At 38.3% G+C, this 14938-nt stretch overlaps 1 pseudogene; it reads left to right on the plus strand.

Annotated features, from left to right (window-relative positions):
- The first annotated feature begins 581 nt into the window (after positions 1–581).
- Positions 582–12751, plus strand: LOC129492632 (vacuolar protein sorting-associated protein 35-like; annotated as a pseudogene).
- Positions 12752–14938: the final 2187 nt, after the last annotated feature.

Consider the following 14938-nt stretch of genomic DNA (forward strand, 5'->3'; position numbering starts at 1 on the left):
CATTCTGATCACAAAGCTCCCTCTTAGAATCATTCTACTAGGTTCCCTTGGAAACATTTTTTCTTTTTGAGACAGAGTCTTGCTCTGTCGCCAGGCTGGAGTGCAGTGGCTCAATCTTGGCTCACTGCAACCTCTGCCTTCTGGGTTCACGCGATTCTACTGCCTCAGTCTGCTGAGTAGCTGGGACTACAGGCATGCGCCACCACACCCAGCTAATTTTTGTATTTTTAGTAGAGATGGGGCTTTACCATGTTGGCCAGGATGGTCTCTATCTCTTGACTTCGTGATCCACCCGCCTTGGCCTCACAAAATGCTGGGATTACAGGCGTGAGCCACCGTGCTTGGCCCGGTAACATTTTAATAGGGAACCAGCTGTTAGGTTGAAGAAACTACTTCCTGGCCGCTTTCTGGCAGTGTGTTAGGGACATTTCCAATGAGATGATTCAAATAATGTAGATATTTGAAGAATTTTGGAAACAGAAAAAAATGGACATGTTTGCTATTTTGTTTAATGTCTTGACTGTTAAAAAAATTAATATAACAATTATTTTCTTCCTAATATGTTAAAGGTAATATCTATCTTGTATATATACAGTATATGTCTCTGTGTGTGTGTGTGTGTGTGTGTGCGCGCGCGCGCGAGTGAATATATATATAGTTTTTTTAGAGGTCAGTCAGCGGTTATATTTTAAATCAGATATTTTCCTTATCATGCAGGAGAAAACAACATGGTTCCTGTCTTGTTTATTTAATGTTTTGTTCAATGTGTTTGGAAATAATCAAATTCTTGATTTGAATATTTTATTTCTAATCAGCATTTCTTCATAATTCTCCTAGTTACCTTTTGATCACAGTTGGAGTTGTATATGTCAAGTCATTTCCTCAGTCCAGGAAGGACATTTTGAAAGATTTGGTAGAAATGTGCCCTGGTGTGCAGCATCCCTTGAGGGGTTTGTTTCTTCAAAATTACTTTCTTCAGTGTACCAGAAATATCTTACCTGATGAAGGAGAGCCAACAGAGTAAGTGATTTTCTTTCTTGATTTTGTTGGAATATTTCTTTCATTGCAGAATGTATAAAAGTGTGGAAACATGTACAGAAATATAGTAAGTATGAATAATTCTTCCACCCAGTCAGCCATTTAGGTAGCATTTGTATATAGATTTCCTTTGTCATATAGAACTCCTCAGTATATGTGGTATGATCTAAGATGTACTCTTATGCAAAGTTTATCTTTGGATTATTAGAACCTGCTTTTTTTATTTCATGTAATTGAGCATTTTTCCACTACATTAAATATTCCTTGAAAATACAACTTTTTAAAGGGGGTTATATTTGGAAATTGAATTTGTAATGAAATAATGAAGTGTGAGCCAGCTGGATTTCATAATTGTTCCTTTAATGTCTATTAGTTTTTATAATTTATAGACTGCTAGTTACCTTGGAATATAAGTGATTTGAATTATCTGTTACAAGTTAGCTATTAACTCCAGAAAAGAAAAAATAAAAGCTATTCGGAGACACTCCTGTCTCTTGTGTAATCAGTATTCTAGAATCGAAGTCTACTGTACTTTTATCCCATAGCAGGGGCAGGTGGGCAGCCAACTGTGGTCTTCAGTGGGGTGAGCTGTTCACACGACAGGTCCCCAGATTAAAGAACTTCATTCCTTTTTTTAAAAAAGTTTATTTATTTTCTTTCTTTAATTTTTAATCTTTTTTCAGTTTGCCCCAACAGATTTTGTTTTTTTCTTTTTAATATTTTCATTTATTTCTAAGGTGTACAATTCAATGTTTTTTAATATATCTGCATCAATTTCTTTTTTAATCAGTACAGAAAAGATAAAAAATTTAACAATGTAGAGAAATTGATAAAGTTATTTGCTTTATTACATTTTGACTTTCCATTTTGAGCATTGAATTAGGCAATCAATAAAATTTTTTGAAAGCTACTGAGGTCTCCATCCTAGGAGATGTAGAAAAATAAAGCAGGAAATCCATGGTCTCTTCCCTCACAAAGCTTACATTCCAATTAGAAACAAAATATTCAACAGTAAAATGATGTAGTTAGCAGTACACCCTAAGTGTTAATTTTTTAGCCGTTTGTTTTTGTTTTTGGTTTGTAGGGATGGGGTCTCATTATGTTGCCTAGGCCAGTTTTAAACTCCTGGCCTAAAGCGATCTTCCTGCCTTGGCCTCCCAAAGCATTGGGATTACAGACATGAGCCACCATGCCCACCCTTCTAGCCTTTTTGAATTAAGGAAGTTGCCATAAGAGCAAGTCCACTTGGCCCAGGATAGGGAGTTGGGGAAAGTAATTCGCCCTTTAAATTTATACTGTCTTCTCCAGGTACTTTTTTCCCTAGATTCTGTTCCCTTTGAAATTTAACACTAAGCCAATGAAATTGAAAGTGGTTTTTTTTATAAAGCATTGGTGTACTACAGAGGTAAGTGGGAAATGCACAAAGGAGAGGGATAGCAGTAAGTTGGTCCTGTAAATACTGTGTAAAGGCTTTTCTGTTTCTTTGCAGCGAAGAAACAACTGGAGATATCAGTGATTCCATGGATTTTGTACTGCTCAACTTTGCAGGAATGAACAAGCTCTGGGTGCAAATGCAGCATCAGGGACGTAGCTGAGATAGAGAAAAAAGAGAATGAGAAAGACAAGAACTGAGAATTTTAGTGGGAACAAATTTGGTGTGCCTCAGTCAGTTGGAAGGTGTAAATGTGGAACGTTACAAACAGGTTTGTATATTTTTGTTACCTCTTCTTATGTTCTGAGATAAACTGAAATCTGATTTTTAAAATCAGAATATTTTTGTTATATAATATTACATTGAAAAAATCTTAAAATGGCTTTTACTGAAGAAGACTTTATTTAAGTCTGTTTATTTAACAGAAAGATATATATGCAATGTTTGTGGATTGGAAGATTTAATATTGTCAAGATAGCATCTTTTTTAAAAAATGATCTGTAGATCCAATGTAATCTCAGTCAAAATCCCAGCAGACTTTTGTAGAAATTAAGAAGCTGATTCTAAAGTTTATGTGAAGAAACAGAGAACTTGGAGCAGCTGCAACAAATTTGAAAAGGAAGAACAAAGTTGAGACCCAAACAACCCGAATTCATGATTTACTCTAAAGCCACAGTGAGAGCCTGTGTGGTATTGGTGAAAAGGACAGACACACAAATCAATGGAGGGGAATAAAACAGGGAATGGCAAACTTTACCTGTGAGGGACCAGATAATAAATGTTTTTTGGCTTTGCAAGACATATGCTGTACAACAAGCTTGTCCAACCTGTGGCTCAGGACAGCTTTGAACATGGCCCAACATAAGTTTGTACACTTTAAAACATGAGATTTTTTGCTTTTTTTAAAAAAGCTCAGCAGCTATTCTTAGTGTATTTTATGTGTGGCCCAAGATAATTCTTCTTCTAATTCTTCTTCAAGCCAAAAGGTTGAACACCCCAGTCTACAACTACTAACACTGCAGATAATGGTGCAAAAGCAGCCACAGACAATATGGAAGTGAATGGGCACGGCTGTGTTCCAGAAACACTTTATTTGTAAAAACAAGCAGCAGCTCAGTTTACTGATCTCTGACTAGACAATCCATAATAGACCCAGATATTTATGATCAGTTATTTTTGATAAAAGTACAAAGGCAACCTTTTCAGCAAGTGATTCTGGAACAATTGGATGTTTATATGCAAACAAGCAAAAAACCCTGAACCTTGACCAATCCCTCATACCATATAGAAAAAACACAAAAATCGATCAGAGACCTAAATATAGAACCTAAAACTGTTAGAAAACACAGAGGAAATCTTTGTGACCTACGATTACACAAAGGTTTCTGAGGATACACAAAAAAGCACAAGCCATGGAGAAAAAAGCTTACTTTTGAGAGGCCAAGGCAGATGGATCACTTGAGTCCAGGAGTTTGAGACAAGCGTGGGCAACATAGGGAGACCCCATCTCTACAAAAATTACCAAAATTAGCTGGGCATGGTGGAATGTACCTGTAGTCCCAGCTACTCAGGAGGCTTGAGGTGGGAGGATGGCTTGAGCCCAGGAGGTGGACATTGCATTGAGTGGAGAGTGTGCCACTGCACCCCAGCCTGGGCAACAGAACAAGACCTTATCTCAAAAAGAAAATAGCTTTTAAAGTTTAGAAGTGAAGTCTTGGTGAGAAAAATCTCAATACGATGTTCAAGTTAGTAGTTCAAATGTGTTACTATGGGAATAGCTTAAGATTTTGAAAACAGGTTTTAATCCTTACATGTGTTTCTTATTTTTCTCTTTTAGATTGTTTTGACCGGCATATTGGAGCAAGTTGTAAACTGTAGGGATGCTTTGGCTCAAGAATATCTCATGGAGTGTGTTATTCAGGTAGGTGGGAACATTTATTTCATTTTTTAAGGGCCTATTTTATCTTTCATTAAATTTAATTGTTTTGAAAAAATGTTGATGGAATAGGAAATAAGCTTTCCTGAATAAAGAATTTTCCTTGCTGGGTGTGGTGACTCACACCTGTAATCCCAGCACTTTGGGAGTTCAAGGTGGGAGGATCTCTTGAGACCAGGAGTTCAAAACCAGCCTGGGCAACATAGCAAGATGTCATTTCTATAAAAAATTAAAATCATTTTTAATGCTTCTTTTTGTTCATGTAATCTTGCTTCTTCTGAAAATAATTTAGAAACAGGAATTTTCTGTTTCTAACTTATAACTTGGTCTTTGTATCAATGTGGTTTGTTTTCCTCCAAGATGTAGGAATGAGTAATCTGATTTTCTAGATCTCTGTAGCTTTAGTTTAATTGTAGGCACACTTTGTTTATTGGAATATTTCTGTCTGAGCTTATGTTTAGTAGAGAGCTTCAGAAGTAATGTGTTTGAATTTAGTTGTATAAGATTACAGTGTTTTTTTCCCACAGATGTGAACTTTACCATATGTGAGTTCAGAATATTATGCGAAATACTTTTACTTGTACTGATCATTTGTTTTGCAGGTTTTCTCTGATGAATTTCACCTCCAGACTTTGAATCCTTTTCTTCGAGCCTGTGCTGAGTTACACCAGAGTGTCAACGTGAAAAACATAATCATTGCTTTAATTGATAGGTAAGACCTTCCAACACTGGAGGATAAATGCTCTGACTTGGGAATAATGAATTTTAAACATTTTTTTCAATTATTTGTTTCTGTTACATCTTTATCATACCAATGATCTTAATTTAATTATACTATAAATAATTTAGCTTTGTGAGTATGAGTACTAGGTACTTGCCTAGGTTAGACAAGAAAGAAGCTTAACTTAAATGTGCAAGAGACATGACAATAATGAATATCTTTATTCTCTGTATTTAATTGACCTTTAAAGATGTTGTACAGACTTATTTTTTAAATCATACAAATCCAAAGATCCTATTGAAGAACAAAATTTGTTTTTTACCATGATGTAAGTATCTTGCAGTGGGAACTCATTTGATTTAGACTAGCCATAAGATACAGATGATTGAAAATGTTCAAGTAATCCCTCTATCATCACATTTTCTTAAAGAAAAAATTTTAAGTATCACATATGTTTAGTACATCCACTTTAAGTTTTATTTTCTTAGTTTTTTTTTTTTTTCCCCAGACAGAATCTCACTCTGTCACCCAAGCTAGAGTGGCACTATCTCGGCTCACTGCAACCTCCGACCCCTGGGTTCAAGTGATTCTGGTGTCTCAGCCTCTGGAGTAGCTGGGATTACAGACATGCCCCACCATGCCCGGCTAATTTTTGTATTTTTAGTAGAGATGGGGTTTTGCCAGGTTGGCCAGGCTGGTCTCAAACTCCTGAGCTCAAATGATCTGCCTGCCTCAGCTTCCCAAAGTGCTGAGATTACAGATGTGAGCCACCGTGCTTGGCCAGTGGGTGACTTTTTTGCAGCCATGTTGTGTAGTAGTACATAATGTCTGTCCTACTACTTGTAAGCATTGTCATGAAACCTGAAACCTAAGTGAAGATTTATTTCTGCAGATACCTTTTGTATGTTTTTTTAAAAAAACTAAGTTGTTCATTTTAAAGTCTGAGAATTTAGATAACAAAATTTTCCAAATTATCAGCTCAATGCTGGGCAGCAATAATTCCATATTTATTGGGCTCACTCTTAAAGGAAGCTAGTAACTGGATTTTCCTGTGTTGCCTGTAATGTCACTTACCCGTCTCTGTCAGTAGTGATGTTTCTGGGCATAACAAAATGTGGATATAGTTGTGACTCTGACAAACAGATAATGATAATGAAACAGACATTATTTTGAGTAAGTTAAGATGTGGGAAATAAAAGTCAATTTTATGTATTTTAGACTTAGTTGTATTTCAAACTTTAGTAAAAATGCAGTATCTTAAAATAGCCTATGTACTTTTATTTTTTAAAGATCATTTATTTAAATCATGGTTGTTGAATACATTTGTCACTTTAATGCATTTCTGTCCATATCTACTTAATTATGCTTCTCATTACTGGGTATACACCCAAAGGACCATAAATCATGCTGCTATAAAGACACATGCACACGTATGTTTATTGCGGCACTATTCACAATAGCAAAGACTTGTAACCAACCCAAATGTCCAACAACGATAGACTGGATTAAGAAAACGTGGCACATATACACCATGGAATACTATGAAGCCATAAAAAATGATGAGTTCATGTCCTTTGTAGGGACATGGATGAAACTGGAAACCATCATTCTCAGTAAACTATCACAAAGACAGAAAATCAAACACCGCATATTCTCACTCATAGGTGGGAATTGAACAATGAGAACACATGGACACAGGAAGGGGAACATCACACTCTGGGGACTGTTGTGGGATGGGGGGAGGGGGGAGGGACAGCATTAGGAGCTATACATAATGCTAAATTAGGAGTTAATGGGTGCAGCACACCAACATGGCACATGGATACATATGTAACAAACCTTCACATTGTGCACATGTACCCTAAAACTTAAAGTATAATAATAATAATAAATTTAAAAAAATAAAAAAGACTTTGAGAGAATTATTTTGTTGAAAATCTACTTAGTATGGTATGAAATAAGAATGCTGATGAAAAGACCGGGCATGGTGGCTCACGTCTGTAATCCCAGCACTTTGGGAGGTCAAGATAGGCAGTTCACGAGGTCAGGAGATCGAGACCATCCTGGCTATCACGGTGAAACCCCGTCTCTACTAAAAATACAAAAAATTAGCCGGACGTGGTGGTGGGCGCCTGTAGTCCCAGCTACTTGGGAGGCTGAGGCAGGAGAATGGCGTGAACCCAGGAGGTGGAGCTTGCAGTGAGCCACGATCACGCCACTGCACTCCAGCCTGGGTGACAGAGCGAGACTCCATCTCAAAAAAAAAAAAAAGAATGCTGATGGAAAAAGGTTTCATTGGCAAAACTGTTTAGTTAAAAATGAATGTTCCCCTTCCTGTGTCCATGTGTTCTCATTGTTCAATTCCCACCTATGAGTGGTGGAGTGGGGGTAGGAGGGAGGGACAGCATTAGGAGATATACCTAATGTTAAATGATGAGTTGATGATGGGTGCAGCACACCAACATGGCACATGTATACATATGTAACTAACCTGCACGTTGTGCACATGTACTCTAAAACTTAAAGTACAATAATAAAAAAATGAATTGAGGAGGCCGGGTGCAGTGGCTCACATCTGTAATCCCAGCACTTTGGGAGGCCAAGGAGGGAGGCTTGCTTGAGTCCAGGTCAATACCACCCTGGGCAACATGACAAAACCCCATCACTACAGAAAACACAAAAATTACCTGGGCGTGGTGGCACAAGCTGTTAGCCCCAGCTACTCAGGAGGCTGAGGTGGGAGGATAGCTTGAGCCCAGCAGGTGGAGGTTTCATTGAGTGGAGAGTGCATGACTGCACTCCAGCCTGGGTGAGAGAGGGAGACTGTCTCAAAGCATTGAGGGAATGATCGACTTAAAAACATTTTGGGCTCATACAAAATATAGAAAAGCAATAAAGAATAAGATGTCATCCGTGATCTCACTACCCAAACCCTGTATCTTTTAAAATAAAGGGTTTTGGGGGTTTTTTTAGATTAGCTTTATTTGCTCACTGTGAAGATGGACCTGGAATCCCAGCAGATATTAAACTTTTTGATATGTTTTCACAGCAGGTGGCTACAGTGATACAGGTTTGTATAGTTTTTCTCCTAAGTTCTGAAAACTTTGAAACTTCTCTGCCTTCCTTTTACCATTGTTTAAAATAAATTGTATGGTTTTCTAAACATTCCAGTCTAGACAAGACATGCCTTCAGAGGATATTATGTCTTCACAAGTTTCTCTCATTAATCTTGCCATGAAATGTTACCCTGATCATGTGGACTATGTTGATAAAGTTCAAGAAACAACAGCAGAGATATTCAATAAGCTCAGCCTTGAACAGTAAGTTACATTTTTATGAAAATCCTCATAAAGACATTTTTGCCCCAGATTTGCTTTTGTTTCTCAATTGTTTTTTGAACTGCTGGCATTTTTCTTGTTTTAATTGTGCATTAAGATTGTCATGCTTAGCACTACTAGGGGCAGAAAGTGGTGACCAATTACTTGAATGTGTATGTTAATGAAATTGTCGTACCTATGGACCATAGGCAGTCTTCAGGGACCAGTCTCTCCAATTTGGATCCCTTTCTGTGTATCAGGAGCATCCAGTCTTTTGGCTTCCCTTGGCGGCATTGGAAGAAGCATTTTCTTGGGCCACACATAAAATACACAAACACTAGCAATAGGTGATGAGCTTAAAAAAAAATCGCAAAAAACTCATAATGTTTTAAGAAAGTTTACAAATTTGTGTTGGGCTGCATTCAAAGCCATCCTGGGCTGCCTGTGGGCTGTGAGTTGGACAAGCTTGCTGTATTGAGTATGAAATGAGTTTGTGTGATGAGTTTGTTCTTAAACTGGTAAGGAAACTTTGTCAGCCAGTATTTATTTCCATAAAAGGTGTTTTCCTACGAAAGAGTACATGGTGAAAAATGAGGGGCGTATACGTATTTAAAGTGCAGAATTAAATTGGTTTAAATATCTTTTCTATTTTGAGCTTTGATTTTGATTCCATCAAAGAACATATCAACGGTACTGTTTCCAACTTGAAGCCGCCTCAGCTGTTCTGTCCTAGACCTATGGCGTCCTCTAGTGGGCACTGTGGGCAGCTCTGATCCTGTTACCCTCCCCAGCAGTTCCCTTCCTGCCCCATTCGCCATTGCTCTGGACTCGGGTTAAGCCAGACCCGCCTCCCCCGCCCATATTCTTCAGAATTTTACCTCATGTAATCTTCCCCCTTTCTATCTCCCTTCCAGTGGTTTACGTGCATCAAGAAAATTTCTTCTTTTTTTCCCCTTCGTATTACCCTTTTTCTTTTGGTCATTTTTGGGTTTGTGTGTGTGTGAACTGAAAACAAGTCCAGATACGGAATGCTAAGTGTGAGAGAAAATTAAATGATGTGCCAGGTGTGGTGGCTTGCACCTGTAGTCCCAGCTATTCAGGAGGCTGAGTTGGGAGAATCGCTTGAGCCCAGGAGTTTGAGAACAGCCTGGGCAACCTAGCAAGACCCCATCTCTAATAAAAAATAAAATTAAAAATTAAAAAATTTTAAATAAAAAAAACTAAATGATGTATCTATGTCTTTCCCCCCAAGTGAATTTTAAAGTAAAAATAGACAAAATAATTAGAAATAACAACCTCTAAAGAGGTCATAACAAATGTCCCAATATGCCTCAATATCTACAGAGCTTTTACTAACCACTACCTAAAAGTCAGTCAGCCTGCTTTTCCTTAATCACCAAAATCTGATGCAGAGGAAATAGTTTATATATTTTTCTATTGTGTCGAATTGCTGGTTTTGCATGGATTTTTTTCCTACTTGTTTTCATTGTGAATATACAATACTCGTTGGCTGCCCCCTGGGAACAAAACTACCACTTAAAATACTTCCCTTTAGAAATGTCATCAAATTCTAGACAGTCATGTTAACTCCAGCTATACCATCTGTTCATGAGTTGGAAACTGTATCTAGTTTTGTATCAACAGAAAAATAATAGATGAATTTATGTTTGTGTTTAGATAAGCATTTTTATCCCCTTGAAAGGAGGTTGTTATAGTCTTCTGGTGGTATCAGTCACTTGACCCATTTCCCTTAATGTGTAATGAAAAATTTCTAATTCTTATGGAACCAGTTCTATTTGTGTATATAGAAAGTTAATTTTATTCATTAAGACTTCCGTTTTTCTTTTCGTAGTATTGCTACCAGCAGTGCAGTTTCAAAGGAATTCACCAGACTTTTGAAGATACCAGTTGACACTTACAAAAATATTTTAACAGTCTTGAAATTAAAACATTTTCACCCACTCTTTGAGTATTTTGACTATGAGTCTAGAAAGAGCATCAGTTGTTTCTGGACTTTGTCTCTCAAGACCAGGTAAGAGAATATCTACGTGCTATTTTAGGGAAACAGCGTTACAATTTTAGACTTTGGACCTAGATACCTGAGATGGGAAGGGAGGGTAATTCAATATTAAAGAAAATTTACAAGTAACTTATTCATTATATAAATTAGAAAATTGGAGATGTATAAAGAATTATAAAACATTTACAATTCCACCAGATAGAGAATAACCACTGTTAATTAACATTTTGTGCATATCTTTCCAGACTTTTGTCTGTATATGTGTGTATGACATACATGTGTATCGACTTTCTAACCAAAAAAAGGACTATCTTGTTGATACTGTATTGTAATTTTATGACTGGAACACTTTTGACAGTGGCTTTATATGTCAATGGTTTCACCTCAGTGGGTTTCTTGTGTCTCGCGTGTTACAGGTGGATTCCATAATGAATTTGGTATCCACATTGATTCAAGATCAGCCAGATCTACCTGTAGAAGACCCTGATCCAGAAGACTGCTGATGAGCAGAGCCTCGTGGGCCCTTCATCTGCTGCGCTCTGAGGACCCTGACCAGCAGTACTTGGTATGCGTTTACTCTTACTATAACCCTGTATCAGCTCCTAGTGAAATCACATGTCAAAGTGCTTAAAATGGTTTAATTCACCTTCTGGTCTTAGACGGTTTTGAAAGAATTGCAACTGAATTAAAGATTCACTTGAACCTGGGAGGCAGAGGTTGCAGTGAGCTGAGATTATGCCACTGCACTCCAGCCTGGGCAACAGAGTGAGACTCCCTCTCAAAAAAAAAAAAAAAAAAATGATTCATGGCATCCATGGGCTTTTACATTATATATAAACACATAATTGTTTGTAAACTTCTGAAGCATGTAACAATTCAGTTGCTCTGATTTCTTTTGAAGACTATCTGAGAATTACAAAAAAGTCTGTCTTCTTTTACGTGAGTGCCCATAATTATTCCATGTTCATTTTTTTCTGAACTGTTTATTGCTTATAATAAACTTTATAAGAAATACAATTCTTATATTGAATTTTACTGTTCCAAATTTGCAAGTATAAGTTATATTTGTCACATTGAAAATGTGAGTTTTTGTTTTTTGATGAAAGATTTAAAAATTCATTTTGCCTTTTTCTTAACTTTTTTTTTCTGATAAAGAACAGTCACACGAGGTTCTCTCTTTATTATTAGTCCACAGGGAATCTTTGTGAAATGGATAAAACATGCTGCCTGAGTAGGGGTATCAGTGACTGATACTAGATAATTTATTTTAGGGAAGGGTTAGCATGGTTGGCTGCTTAATTATTATTTGGGCAAAGTAGTTGAACCATCCTTGGATGCATAAGGCTGTTAGGCTGCTGTGATGAAAAAGACATTTGCTTGAGGATGTCCTGTCTCAGCTCCTTCTGTTGACTTTCTTCACTGTAGTTGACACTCCTGTACTTCTTCATAATCAGTGTGAAATAAGAGGCTGACTTCTGTTGGTAGTGTGATGGTCTTCGTCTTGGCTTAGTGACAAACATTCCAGGACTATGGTATCGTGCTCTGTGAGCTATGTGATCTGTACAGAGGTACTGTCTGAGTATTTTAACTGATTCCCTTATGTTTCTGTGTGAGATTGTGTCTGTGTGTTTTCATTTTCTATTGCATACCGAATGTAGTAGTTAGAAAGTATGCCTTTTGGCTGGGCATGGTGGCTCACTCCTGTAATCCCAGCACTTTAGGAAGCCAAGGTGAGTGGATCACCTGAAGTCAGGAGTTTGAGACCAGTGCGGCCAATGTGATGAAACCCCATCTCTACTGCAAATACAAAAAATTAGCTGGGCATGGTGGTGGGCGCCTGTAATCCCAGCTGCTCGGGAGACTGAGGCAGGAGAATCACTTGAACCTAGGAGGTGGAGGTTGCAGTGAGTGGATATCACGCCATTGCATTCCAGCCTGGGCAACAAGAATGAAACTCTGTCTCAAAAACAAAACAAAAACAACAGCAGCAACAACAACAACAACAACAAGGAAAGTATGCCTTCTGCATGTGGCTGATTGGTTATTCACATGTATAGAGATCTTTACTGATAGGGTCATTAGCTCTGACTGCCCCTAGGGGAAATGCGTTCTCTTATTCATCTACCATATCAGAGAATTTCACAAAACCTGGATGTCACTGTGTCACACATATTAAAAATATTTTATAAATTCTGTGTACTTTTCATAGCTAGAGAGAAGTCAGTGCTTGGCTTCACAGCTTCAAAGGACAGCTGACTCTCTCATTCGGAGCAAATGTAACTGGTGACTTTAAGTTGAAGCCAGTGCTCATTTACCATTCTGAAAATCCTAGAGCACTTAAGAATTACGGCATATCTACTCTGCCTGTGCCCTAGAAATGGAACAACAAAGCCTGAATGGTAGCACATCTGTTTATACCGTGGTTTACTGAATATTTTAGGCCCATTATTGAGATTTACTGCTGAAAAAAAAGATTCCTTTAAAAATACGATTGCTTATTGACAATGTACCTGGTCATCTGAGAGCTATGATGGAGGTGTATCGGGAGATTAATGTTGTTTTCATGCCTGCTAATAACATCCATTCTGCAGCCCACGGATGAAGGAGTAATTTCAACTTTCAAGTCTTACTATTTAAGAAATACACTTCATAAGGCTATACGAGCTATTGATAGTGATGGGTCTGGGCAAAGTCAATTGAAGACTTTCTGGGAAGGAGTCATCATTCTAGATGTCACTAAGAACATTTATGATTCATGGGAGGAGGTTAAAATCTCAACATTAACAGGGATTCTGGAGAAGTTGATTCCAGCCGTCATGGATGATTGAGGGGTTCAAGACTCGAATGGAGGAAGTAACTGCAGATGTGGTGGAAATAGCAAGAGAAGTAGAGCCTGATGATAGCAAGGAGAACCTCAAGACGTGACTGAATTGCTACCATCTTATAACAAAATTCGAACAGATTAGGAGTTGCTTCTTACGGATGAGCGAAGAAGGTGGTTTCTTGAGATGGAATCTCCTGGGGAGGATGCTGTGAACATGGTTGGATGACAACAAATGATTTAGAATATTATGTAAACTTGGTAAAGCAGAGGCAGATTTTGATGGGATCGACTCCAATTTTGAAAAACCTTCTACTGTGGGTAAAGTGCTATCAAACAAGATCACATGCTACAGAGAAATCCTTTTATGAAACGAAGAGTCAATCAATGTGGCAAACTTCATTGTTATCTTATTTTTTAAAATTGCCACAGCCTCCTTAACCTTCAGCAAACACCATTCTGATCAGTAAGCAGCCATCAACATTGAGGTGACCTTCCACCAGCAAAAAAAAATTATGTCTTGCTGAAGGCTCAGAGGATTGTTAGCATGTTTTAGCAAAATAAAGTATTTTAAATTAAGATGTATACATTGTTAAAAAACATAATGCTTTCGTACACTTAAAAGATGCATTATAAACATAGTACTCATTAGTATAAACTCATATGCTCATTTGTATAAACATAAGTTTTATTTATTTTTTGTTTTTAGAGACAGTCTCACTCATCTAGGCTAGAGTGCAATAGCATGATCACAGCTCACTGTAGCCTCAAACTCCTGGGCTCAAGCAATTCTGCCCAGCCAAGTAGCTGGGACTACAGGCGTGTGCCACCACATCTGGCTAATTTTTGTTATTTTTTAGAGATGGGGTCTTGCCGTGTTGCCCAGGCTGGTCTCAGACTCCTGGCCTCAAGCCATCCACCCTCCACAGACTCCCATAAACATAACTTTGTATGCACTGGGAAACCAAAAAAATTGTGTGACTCACTTTAATTGTGATATTTCCTTTGTTGTGGTGGTTTGGAACTCAACCTGCAATATCTCTGGGATATGCGTGTGTATGGAAGTCTGATTATTTATTTATGAGGCTGGGTGTGGTGGCTCATGCCTGCAATCTCAGCATTTTGGGAGGCCGAGGAGGGTGGATCACCTGAGGTTAGGAGTTTGAAACCAGCCTGGTGAACATGGTAGAACCCCGTCTCTACTAAAAATACAAAAATTAGCCGGGTGTAGTGCTACATGCCTGTGATCCCATCTACTCGGGAGGCTGAGGCAGGAGAATCCCCTTGAATCCAGGAAGCAGAGGTTGCAGTGAGCCGAGATTGCACCACTGCACTCCAGCCCAGGTAACAGAGCGAGACTCTGTCTCAAAAAAAAAAAAAAAAAATTCATTTAGGCTGGGCGCAGTGGCTTATGCTTGTAATCCCAGCACTTTGGGAAGCCTAGGCGTGTAGATCACCTGAGGTCAGGAGTTCGAGACCAGCCTGGCCAACATGATGAAACCCCGTCTCTACTAAAAAATACAAAAATTAGCCGGGCATGATGGCAGGCGCCTGTAATCCCAGCTACTCAGGAGGCTGAGGCAGGAGAATCGCTTGAACCCGGGAGGCAGAGGTCTCGCTTTGTTGCCCAGGCTGGAGTACAGTGGAGTGATC

Source organism: Symphalangus syndactylus, chromosome 11 (assembly GCF_028878055.3).
Source record: "Symphalangus syndactylus isolate Jambi chromosome 11, NHGRI_mSymSyn1-v2.1_pri, whole genome shotgun sequence".
NCBI classification, from domain to species: domain Eukaryota; kingdom Metazoa; phylum Chordata; class Mammalia; order Primates; family Hylobatidae; genus Symphalangus; species Symphalangus syndactylus.